Raw genomic sequence first — 10875 nt, forward strand, 5'->3', positions numbered from 1 at the left:
CAAACCCTCACTATGACAGTGTGTAGGGATGTCTACCCTCTAAAGCAAAAAGGTGTATACCATGTAGTGCTTTCCACAGGCAAATTTTGGTAACTGACCTGCCTCTGGTGCCTATATAACAGACATGACTTCCAAGTCCTCCAATAAATATTTCCTGATGCACCGGGTGGCCATCAGGAAGTGGGAAGCAAAACTCTACCTCCCTGAACAGAAGAAGGCAGGGCAGGTCCCATCCATGCCCCAGTTCTATTCCCGCTTGCCTTTCTCAGGCAAGTCCAGGGCTACGTTAAAGGATACTTAAGTTCGGACATACAAAATCCAGATACAACTCCTTGCCTGTGTGCTGCTTCTGATCCAAAGTCCCATAGTCTATGTTTGAAGGAGGCTACTCCAGCTTTGATATTTGATTTAGAGCAGTTTTGGTCCTCGAGTTGGTGCACCCCAAGTTCCCTGCACCATAATTTATTCCAAGGCAAATTGCATCCTCACAGAGGCCATGCTACAGCGCCTCAAAATGGTTCGGAATCCCTCTGGTTTTCCTTTGGGAGCCACTGATTTGTTCGGGCCACCAACCTTTATGCCCTTCTCAGGTGTTGACTTAGTTTGTTCAACCATAACCTGTCCTCCTCAAGCAATATTGAGTGTTCTGTGGATATTAGAGGGACCTTGCCTACCACCAGAGCCAACCCTACCAGTCTGTCCACAGCCCAGTCCTTACATAGCTCCAAGGCCAGATGTGTTTGTATTGCAGTGAGTCAATAGGTGAGGAGCGACATTACGCTCCATCCACCTGTCGCACAGCCAATTCAAGAAGTATAAAAAAACCTCCATTATCAGTTTGATCATCCAATTTAATCTGTTTTAATCCTTATTTTATTGTGTTTTATCAATTTATCATTGCTTTCTCCGTTCATAGAAAGGGCTGCATGTTTCCCATTTTTTTCCAATGCTACAAATAAGCCTATCTGGGCCTTTTTCTGTAGCACGTGGGCATACACAATTCGTCCTGGGCAGCTGCATTCACTTTAAACCTATGCATTTCAGGCTGGATAGCCCTTTGCCAGGGGTAGCTATAGATTTATATAAAAACCACTATTATTATTTGTGACATTCAGACATAAAAACAATTTTTAAGTCTCTAGACCCATTTTGCAAACGGTAGTCCAAACCCAACCATTATCTTACTCCATATTGTAAATAAGAAAAACCTAGGCAAACAAATTTGACTACAAACGCCCACTGTGTAACTTCATAGCACCCAATGTATGCCAAATAACACCCCCATCATTTTTATCAACCCATAATTTTCGTCTGTACCTGGGTCTGTTCAGTGCTATTTCCAGCAGTTCAACCGGTTGGTCTCCTCCCTCTTACATCACCATGCGAGTGCACAAACACCAAACTGTTGCTTCGTCTTTCCCACAAGCCCACCTATTTACAACCCTCTATGAGTATTTGAAGTCCATTAAACATTGAGTTGCCTTCTTAAAACACCCCCCCTCCATGCATAAGCCCCAACAATTTGCATGCTCTGTATCAATTCTGTTTTAATAAACATTGTTTTGTAAAAATACATATGCCCAATGTTAGTTGTACACCAATTATAGGCGATGTTCACAAGTCTTGAGTTCTTCAACATAGAGTTTATAGCGGTACTCAAAACGCAAACTAACTTCCTCTTGTGAACCTGATGTTGCCAAACAGCCCTTTACATAATATTATTTTCATTACTTTCAACTTTTTTTCCTCTTGGTCATCCTGGGTGCAGACCGTCGGAAGGGGCAAAATTAATTCAATGTCAATGTGAGAGTGACAGGATGCACACCTTTGTATTTAACCTAAAATTGAGTTTATTAATACTTCTTGAAATGGCTGTGTGACAGTTGGGTGGATCATAATGTTGCTCCTTATGTTTTGAAGCATTTAATTCCTACTGTTGGGGCAGGGCACAATGCCAGTCTGCACGCATACAGTGTTGCCTTTGAGCATTTTGTGAAAACAGATTTGTTTAATACAAAGTTATGCATCATGTTACTCTAACATTGGTAGTGGAGTGAGGCCACAAAGAGGTCCACCAGTCATTCTCACCTGCCACCAAACCACTTTATATCTCTTTGTGCCACATGTGACTGGCAGTAGGTAGAATTAGAAATTTCCTTGCTATCGTAAGGGAAAGTTTCCGTTTCTATTAAGGACACGGAGGCGAGGATTAGGCTTTTCTTCCTTCGCTTTTATTACAGTAATCAAGCTCCAGCAGCCATTTCATAAGACCAACTATGAAGAAAAAACTCAATTTCCCATGAAACATAGGGAAGAGAACAATAAGTCCACCAATCAGAAATCAGCCCGCCCTATAATGTCCTGCGAAGCCTCTCTAGCCTTCTCTTTCTTCCTGCGACTGCTGCTGTCCTCCAATAGGATCACTCCTGTTTATCGGATTCCGCCCCTGGGACAAAATTGACATGTTATTGCCACTGAACCAGACAATGTATCACTGAGTACAAAACAATCAATATCAGAGGGGGAGGGGGGTGAGGGGGGGAGCGGGTTAATCCTCGCCTCCGTATCCTTAATAGAATTGGAAACTTTCCTTTACGATAGCAAGGAAATTTCTCATTCTATGGCAGGACACGGAGGCGAGGATTAGGCTAGGTCAAAGCTTATCCACCACCAGGCTTCCCAGAAAGGGAACCGGTTTAAAATAGAAGGTGTTAAAGGTGGACTCATTTGACCAATCGGCTGCCTTAAGAATATGCTCTAGGCGAGCCACAAGACCGAAAGCTTTAGAAGCCATAGCCCCTTTCACTGAGTGGGCTCCAAACCTGGAGGTGTCAATTCCAGCTTCTTGCATGACCCACCTGACCCACCTGGCAATCGTAGGGGACAAAACCGCTTTGTGGGGTTTTGTGAGGGCAATCAACAATTGATTTTCTGCCTGAGGGCGGAGTTCGTCAGTCATACATTCATATGCCTTAATAGTGCAAACCACGCACAATTTAGTGGACTGCCTCAAAGAAGGGTAGGAAACCAGTCTAGAACCTGTCTTTGTTCTTCGAGAAATTCTACCTTTTATGTCCAGCGATTTGACATCCGAAACACGTCGACAGGATAACAAAAACAGTAACATCGCCAACTTTGCCGATAGCTGTTTTCTGGACAGATATTTATTAGAGGGCCAAGATTGGAAGAGGAGAAGAACCTTGTTAACGTCCCAAAGGGAGGTGCATCTGAGTTCGGGGGGAACTGAGAGCCTGAGACAGTGCATCAGCTTTTTGACTAATGGGTGATTCCTCCACTTGATGTCCATCCACCGGGAGGTGGCCCGCCGATATCGCTGATCTGTATGTGTTAACGGACCAATACGCGAAACCCTTGGATGCCAGATCTGCCAGAAAATTCACCACCTGGACAATGTCTGGCCCCAAGGGATCGATTTGGAGTTGGAGACACCAACCCAGCCATCTGGACCAGGCGGAGCTGTACCACTTATTAGTATTGTCTGCCCAGGCCTTCGCAAGCAAGAAGGAAGCCTGTGCTGAAAGGCCTGGGACTTTCCAACGACGCCTGTAACCCTCAAAGTCATGAGGCGGAGAGATCCCGCCAGGACCATAGGGTGAGGATTGTTCTGGGGATCCCTGAGGAGATCGGGAAACAGGGGTAGAGGGATTGGAAAATCCCAAGAAAGTTCCATCATCACTGGAAACCAAGCTTGCGATCTCCAGATTGGTGTGATCACCACTAACTCCGCTCCCTGCCTGCGCTCTTGAGCAGTGAGCCTCGTGATCATTGCGAAGGGTGGCGAAAGGCGTAGGATCGTTCCTTGCTCCAATCCTGGAGGAAGGCATCCATAGCTGTCTCATGAGGGTCCGGCCTCCAACTGCAATATCTGTCAAGCTGGAAATCCAACCGGGACGCAAAGAGATCCATGAAGAAAGGGCCCCAACTGTCCTGGATCAGCGGGAAGATCTGAGGATTCAGTTTCCAGAGGCTGGAATCTCTCCAGTGCCAAGAGTGCCAATCTGCCACTTGGTTGGAGCTCCCTGGGAGATGCTCCGCTGACAAGGATATCTGGTTAGATAAACAATACTCCCACAGGGTCCGGGCCAGATCTCACAATGTCTTTGACCGCATCCCCCCGAGGTGATTAAAGTAGCGCACTGCCGCCACGTTATCCATTTTGAGAAGAACCGAGCAGTTCACCTTCTCCTTGGTCCAGCATCGAATAGCGAACAACCCTGCCATCAGCTCTAGACAATTTATGTGCAGAGACCGTTCGGTGGAGGACCATTTTCCGCCGGTGGAGAACTCTCCATATCGCGCGCCCCATCGGGAGCCGCTGGCGTCTGACTCGATCACCAAGTCGGGCTGCGAACCAAAATTTGCCCTGCCGTTCCATGCCTCCCTGTGGGCCAGCCACCAGTTCATCTCCTCGACCACTTCGGGCGACAACGGGACTATCTGCGAGTACGAGAGACCCTTCCTGGGATGTTCGATCTTCAAACGCTGGAGGGCTCTGTAATGGAGGGGTCCGGGAAAAATCGCTTGTATGAAGGATGAAAGAAGACCCACTATCCGCACCAGATGATGGAGGGATACGTGAGATTTGGAGATGGTTCTCCGTAATTCGTGGCGTATCTTCCCCAGTTTGCACGGAGGAAGAATGAGGGACGCCTCAACTGACCTTACCAAGAAACCCAGGAACTCGATTGACTGTGATGGGGTGAGAACGGACTTCTCATTTATTACGAACCACAGAGATTCCAAGAGGTCCACAGACGTTTGCAAGTGCGACGCCAGGCGAACCGGACACTGATCCATGAGAAGTATATCGTCGAGGTAAATGATGAGGCGTATACCCTGAGCCCGCGGTGTTCTACCACTGGCCGCATCAACTTGGGAGGGCAGAAAACTCGAAAACCTGAGACTCACAAACTAATTGAAGGAACCGCCTGTGCAGAGGGAATATTAGAACCGCTAGGTAGGCGTCTTTCAGGTCCAGGCGGACCATCCAATCGGAACATTGATCCCGAAGGAGGTGAATACCCTCCATCTTGAAATGGCGATAGAGAAGCCAATAATTGAAATCCTTCAGATTGATGACCGGGCGCTGTCCACCATCCCTCTTCTCCACTACGAAAAGGTTGCTTACGAACCCCCTGAGGTGGATCTCTGACCTCACTGTCGCCCCTTTCCGCAAAAGACTGTCCACTTCCTGACTCTCCAAGACCTTTTGGTTGGGGGGGGGAAACAAGGGCGCAGGAGGGTGGGTCTGAGACTGGGTGCCGTAGAATTCGATATGGAAACCCCCCACCGTCTCAAGCACCCATGCATCTGAGGAAAGTTTTGCCCAATTTGCTTGAAAACGAGCCAAACGCCCCCCAATCAAAATCCCCTTTCAGTCCTGATTCTTACCTTGGGAATTGTTAAAGCTGCCTCTGTGGCCGCCTCTGCGGCGACGGGGGTAAGATTTGGTCTGGTAGAAGTTACCAAATTTTCCGGGGTCCTGCTGTAGTGTAGTTCCTTAATACCCTTCATGCAGGACCTGCGCTGTTTACGGATAACATAAACTGTGCATCTGGTGGCAGACTTATTCTGTACACCCCTGCCGAGTATGTTAGCCTAGTTTTTGCATTAGGTAGCTCCCAGTGCCACTAGAATCTCCTTCTATCAGAGAGATTAGCTTTTGGCAACCTCAGAACACAACAAACCCTGATTCCTCAGACTCGTGGAAACAATATACTGCTTTTCACCCAGTCAATCGTGCTTGCTTGTTTTTTCTCAGAAAGATACACAGTAGAAACGGTCGGGCGTATTTACAAAAGAATTTATCGTACTGTCTCATGTAAAATATGTGCTGCTACAACTGTAACACAGTAGCAGAGATATAGAATCAGCAGTACAGTGAATAAAAAGGAATAGTACAGCTCTACCATTTTTCAATAGTCATGAACATATACATGAATATAAAATGCATTTATAAAATAAAGTGCGTACTCCTAAGATGCCTGTCTTGATGTACCTGAGTGTACCTAGCATGCGAGTAGGTGTGAAAGAGCTAATAAGCCTAATAGTCTAAAGTCTAGGAGCCTAGAATCCTGCTAGGATTTAGTCGAACCCCATTACCTGAATTGTGAGAGTGTGGGACTTCGTCCTGGACTTGAGTTGGACACACCTCGAAAAGGATGGTTAGACCACTGTCAGCTGGAGCGATGGTATGCCGGAGCCGCAGCGTCTCTGGTCAGTGTCTGCCTTGAAGTCTCTGTTCCCTCCTGACTACTGCTAGCAAGAGGTGCTGTATTTATACAGTCTATGTGCGTGTGTTAGCCATTGTTCAGTATGAGGATGACGGGGATGAACCTTTGTGCGTAGATAGGAGAGGTGAAGCATGCCCCCTGGAGAGTGTTCTCATAAATTATTATTCATATGTGCTAAGGATGGCGTCTTAGCAATATCAATTGGGCAGAACCCACCCTCGTCATGGAACTAGGTGAAAGGTTTAGTCCTTAAGAGGCGTCAGTCTTTATAGGGACTGAACACCTTATAAGGCATTGTGTCCTTATTTGAGGTTATGTCCTTATAAGGCTCATTCATATGAAATAAAGGGGAGATGATGTAGGGAAAGAGTATGATGTTCTCTAAACTTATATTAGGGTACTGATATGAAATATTATACTGCCACTGGCCACATCTGGAATCTCCACCTTTGGAGGCTGTCTGGAAAGGACAACCACCTCCTTCCTTGACCGGCTGCGGCAAAAACATGGGGGGTAAAGATCCGCCTAATCGAGGATTGTGCTTTGTCAAGGGAATTGAACGTGTTACCGAACTTCCCAAGCTCCTTTATAAAAGGATCCCCAACAAGGATTCCCTGTGCAATTGTTCTAGCTTCCGAAGTAGACAGCTCCCCCAACTTCGGATCAATCTTAATGAGTAACGAACTGCGCCTCTCAGTAGAGATGGCTCAGTTGGCGTTCCCTAGGGCCCAATTGGATAAAACGTCTGGTGAAATCCGGGAACCTGAGGCCTTGGCGTCTTCTGCAATATCCATGATTTTTGCCAGAGTACTGGCGACATCCAGGAGTTTATCCAGACATGAACGCCAGGACCGATCAATGCCCTTTTTGGGTTCACGGACAAATTTGGTGAGGAAAGTGACCATCTTGGGGTCGATTTCCAGGGTGACGGTCACTTTCCCTTCCAAAGACGGCCAGAGGCATTCAGCCTTTAGACACCCTCTAACCTCTTTGTCTAGGAGTTTTCTGAGGCGACTGGTCATGTAGGCTTCCACCTTGGGGGCCGGGCACCAGTTCGCAGATCTAGGATGCAAAAGGTCATCTGGGTTTAACAAATCCCCCTGCGCCGTGAGATCCGAGCCTCCAGAAGGATCTGACTCCCCCTGAGGTGCAGATACCAGGCGCCACGGTCTAGACCCATCACCATCCCCGTTAGAAGTGTTGGGGGAATCATTCCCCTCCCCTTGATCTAATGATGGTGGAGACGGAGGAACCGGCTCTGAAGGGCCTGGTGTCTGGGGTTCTGGGATGGGTTGGGCATCCAAGAAAGCCCTTTTGAGGCGCGCAAAAGCATCTAGAGCAACTCCCGGCCCCTCCGCACGCTTGTCCACGTTCTGGGGTGGGGTAGCCTGCTGAGCTAGGACCTGCCCTGGAGGTAGCTGGGCCGGGAGCCCACTGACGTCTTACCTCTGTTTGAGGGGTTGCTGGCATTGAGCCTGGAGTACTGCTAATTTCGTCTCCAGGGGGGCTACCACCTGCGACACAGCCTTGAGGATGGAAGCATCCATTACCTCACAGAACTGGTCGTCAATGGGGAATTAAGTAATCTCTTCCTCCTCCAAGTAATCCCCAGACTCAAAGTAGTCCATGGAATCCTAAATCACCAGGGGACAAATAAAGGCCACCAACCAAGAGGGAATTTACAGGTAAGTACCAGTAAAAAAGTAGTCTTAAAACGCTGTGGGACTGATGAGAATCAGTCAATAATAGTATAGTATCAACACTGTGGGACCGCTCCCATAAGGAATTGAGGGGTGTTTAGCGCCTGGGGTGTCCCAAGGAAAACTAAATACATCTTACCCCGTAGGGTATTGTCCCTTTAGACGCTGGGCTCGCACTCAGGCCCCTGAACAAATAACCAAACTCCTCATGTGAGCGGAGTTCTGTTAATTAACCCCTTGCGTGCTCATGAGTCATGGTAGCCGTGTGCTCATGATGGCATGGAGCCGTCATGCCTCTGCCGCTCCGCCCACTCGGCACTAATTCCCCGCCTGTGCGGGCGAATTAATGAGTGGGCGGAGTCATGACGGAACCACGCCGTCACAAGCACACGCCGGCCTGACTCATGACGGCGTCGTACCGTCATGAGCGCGGTGTTCGCCCCGTAGCCCCCCTGCGCTGCGGCAAAGGGGTTAAGGCACCCGACTCTCAAAATTAAAAGCACAATGCCTTATGGCTAAATTCAAACTTCCCCCGAGTCAAAACCGCAGCCTGATCGCTTGCGCTGTCAGATTTGAAGAAACTGACTTGTCTGATGCGCTCCGGCTGGCGGTGGAGGGGGGGGGGGAGGACGGAGGGCTAAGGCGCGTGTCCTGAGAGGTGTGGGCCCCCGGCGGGTCGGAAGACAACGCCGGGAGCCACACAGGATAGCGATGGGTGCTCCCGCGGCTGGAAACACAGACTTAACAAAGGGAGCCGCGTAGGAGCGCTAAAAGCCCCGCGGCGTCCCTAATCAAACAACTGCTGTTAAAGTCAATACACAGTTAGACGCCAACCGCGAGAGAGCCGGAAAGCTCTTGCAGAGCTTAATTAAACAAAAACAATAAATACAAGTAAACACCAAAACACTTATCTGACGTGCTGCTGGAGCAGCGAGGAAAAAGGAGGCTAGAGAGGCTTCGCAGGACATTATACGACGGACTGATTCCTGAGTAGTGGACTTATTGTTGTTCTCTTCCCTATGTTTCATGGGAAATTGAGTTTTTTGTTCATAGTTGGCCATATGAAATGGCTGCTGGAGCTTGATTACTGTAATAAAAGCGAAGGAAGAAAAGCCTCATCCTCGCCTCCGTGTCCTGCCATAGAATTCAACATTGCCTCTCAAGCTGGTGTGCAGTTACTTAAGACAGATGATTCCTTCAGATTAAGTTTGATTACATCCTCCCTTTTATAGATTAACCTAGCTGGCCACTGTTGGCATCTTTTTTTGTAATTTTATTTTGAATAAGGAACAAGACATGTAAAGGACTTCCATATAGTTCCAGACATATAGTACCAGGCATTATCCACATCTTAAGTACAGTGACATATATGTAACTTATCTGTTATTCAACCAAGTGAGTATTTAGTATCTTGGGCTGTACAATATAACAATCACAATGCAACATGAGGTAATACAGGTCTAAGAACAAAACCCTTCCCATTCCTTCCCCCTAAAAAAAGAAAAAGAAGGAAACATGTCTGCCATATCTTGCAGCATAATCGCAATTACTGGTAATAAAGAATAGAGAAGGTCCCATTGTCAAACTGTCGGAGAAAAAAACACTGCTTGCTGACATTGTTTGGACTATGCAGGAAGGCAAGAAGTAGGAGACCTGTGAGGAGCGCTCACCTGATTTCCACCCCCCCCCCCCCAATCTCCAGACCTCATGCTAACCAGTCAACAGGGGCGCAGTGAAGGACTTCCAGCAGCGTGTTATCTGCTGTTCGTCCAGCAGAAGCGCTAGGTCCACCAACTGTGTTTCAGTTTAAATGTGTTGGGACTAGGGTAGAGTCGCAACATGCAATGTTCTACCATGTCACAGTTTGGATGCTCTGTAAGGGACACCCTCATTTCCTTCCAATAAGGGAACTGCGTGGGACAGGACCACGTGCAGGAGATCTGTGCAGTCAGTACGACAGCGTGGTCAGGAGGAAGGGAGGGCAGGGAATCTCCTGTGCAATTTTGAAGGCGTTGCATTTGCCCTATGGAGCAATGAGAACTGAATGAACTCGAACCTCATGTTTCTGGGTGTTAAGCTTGGCTATTGCAGTAAGAATTTACATTCTCTGTTATGGAGTATACAGCCAAGGTCCATTTCTCACATGGCCATCAGTGGTGTAAGTGAAATGTGTAAGTGAGAGCGTAGAGCCATTTGACTAAATGCTTGCCACTTCCGATGTCGTCTACTCCTTTACCAAACGCATGTGGTTTTCTCTAAACCTGTCGGTGTCCAGTCTGTACAAATGTAACATATAATATTAGTGTGTGTAATGAAGAGTCCCAGGCAGCCCATGGAGTTGTGTACAGTCCTGATGGGATAGTAGCATGCCATCTTCAAGGAGCTCACCAACTGTCTCCTACCAGGGCCCTAGATAAGGTCAAGTAGGAGTTTTAAAAACTCCCTGTGAAACAATTGCCAGAAGATTAACAAAATTATAAAGCAATTTGGGTAGCGTTAACATTTTTGAAAGGGGTAGTCTCCCTGTTACAGAGAGGGATAGGGTAACCCAGAGATTCACCTGTGCGTGGAGCGCTGAAACAGCTTTAAGGAGGCTCCCGTCTAATAGCTCCTCAGGGGACCTATAGACCTGGATGCTTAAATAGCCGAATGTGTCACTGACAACTGGCATGGTCTGCTCTCCCATATTTATCGTGTCTTGTGAGATGATATCTTGAAAGGAAAAGGCTTAGGACTTAGCGTGATTGACCTGGAGGCCAGACAGGGCTTTGAATGACTGCAGAAGGGCAGTAGCTGGTGCAAGATCCATACTAAGGCTTCAGAGATAGACTAGCATGTTGTCTGTGTATAAGGAGATTGAATGTGCTTGGGGCTCTGCAGGATGCACCAATCCTTAACCTCCTGTCGAAGATTTTGTGCTA

The sequence above is a fragment of the Triturus cristatus genome, chromosome 2_1 (genome assembly GCF_964204655.1).
Source record: "Triturus cristatus chromosome 2_1, aTriCri1.1, whole genome shotgun sequence".
NCBI classification, from domain to species: domain Eukaryota; kingdom Metazoa; phylum Chordata; class Amphibia; order Caudata; family Salamandridae; genus Triturus; species Triturus cristatus.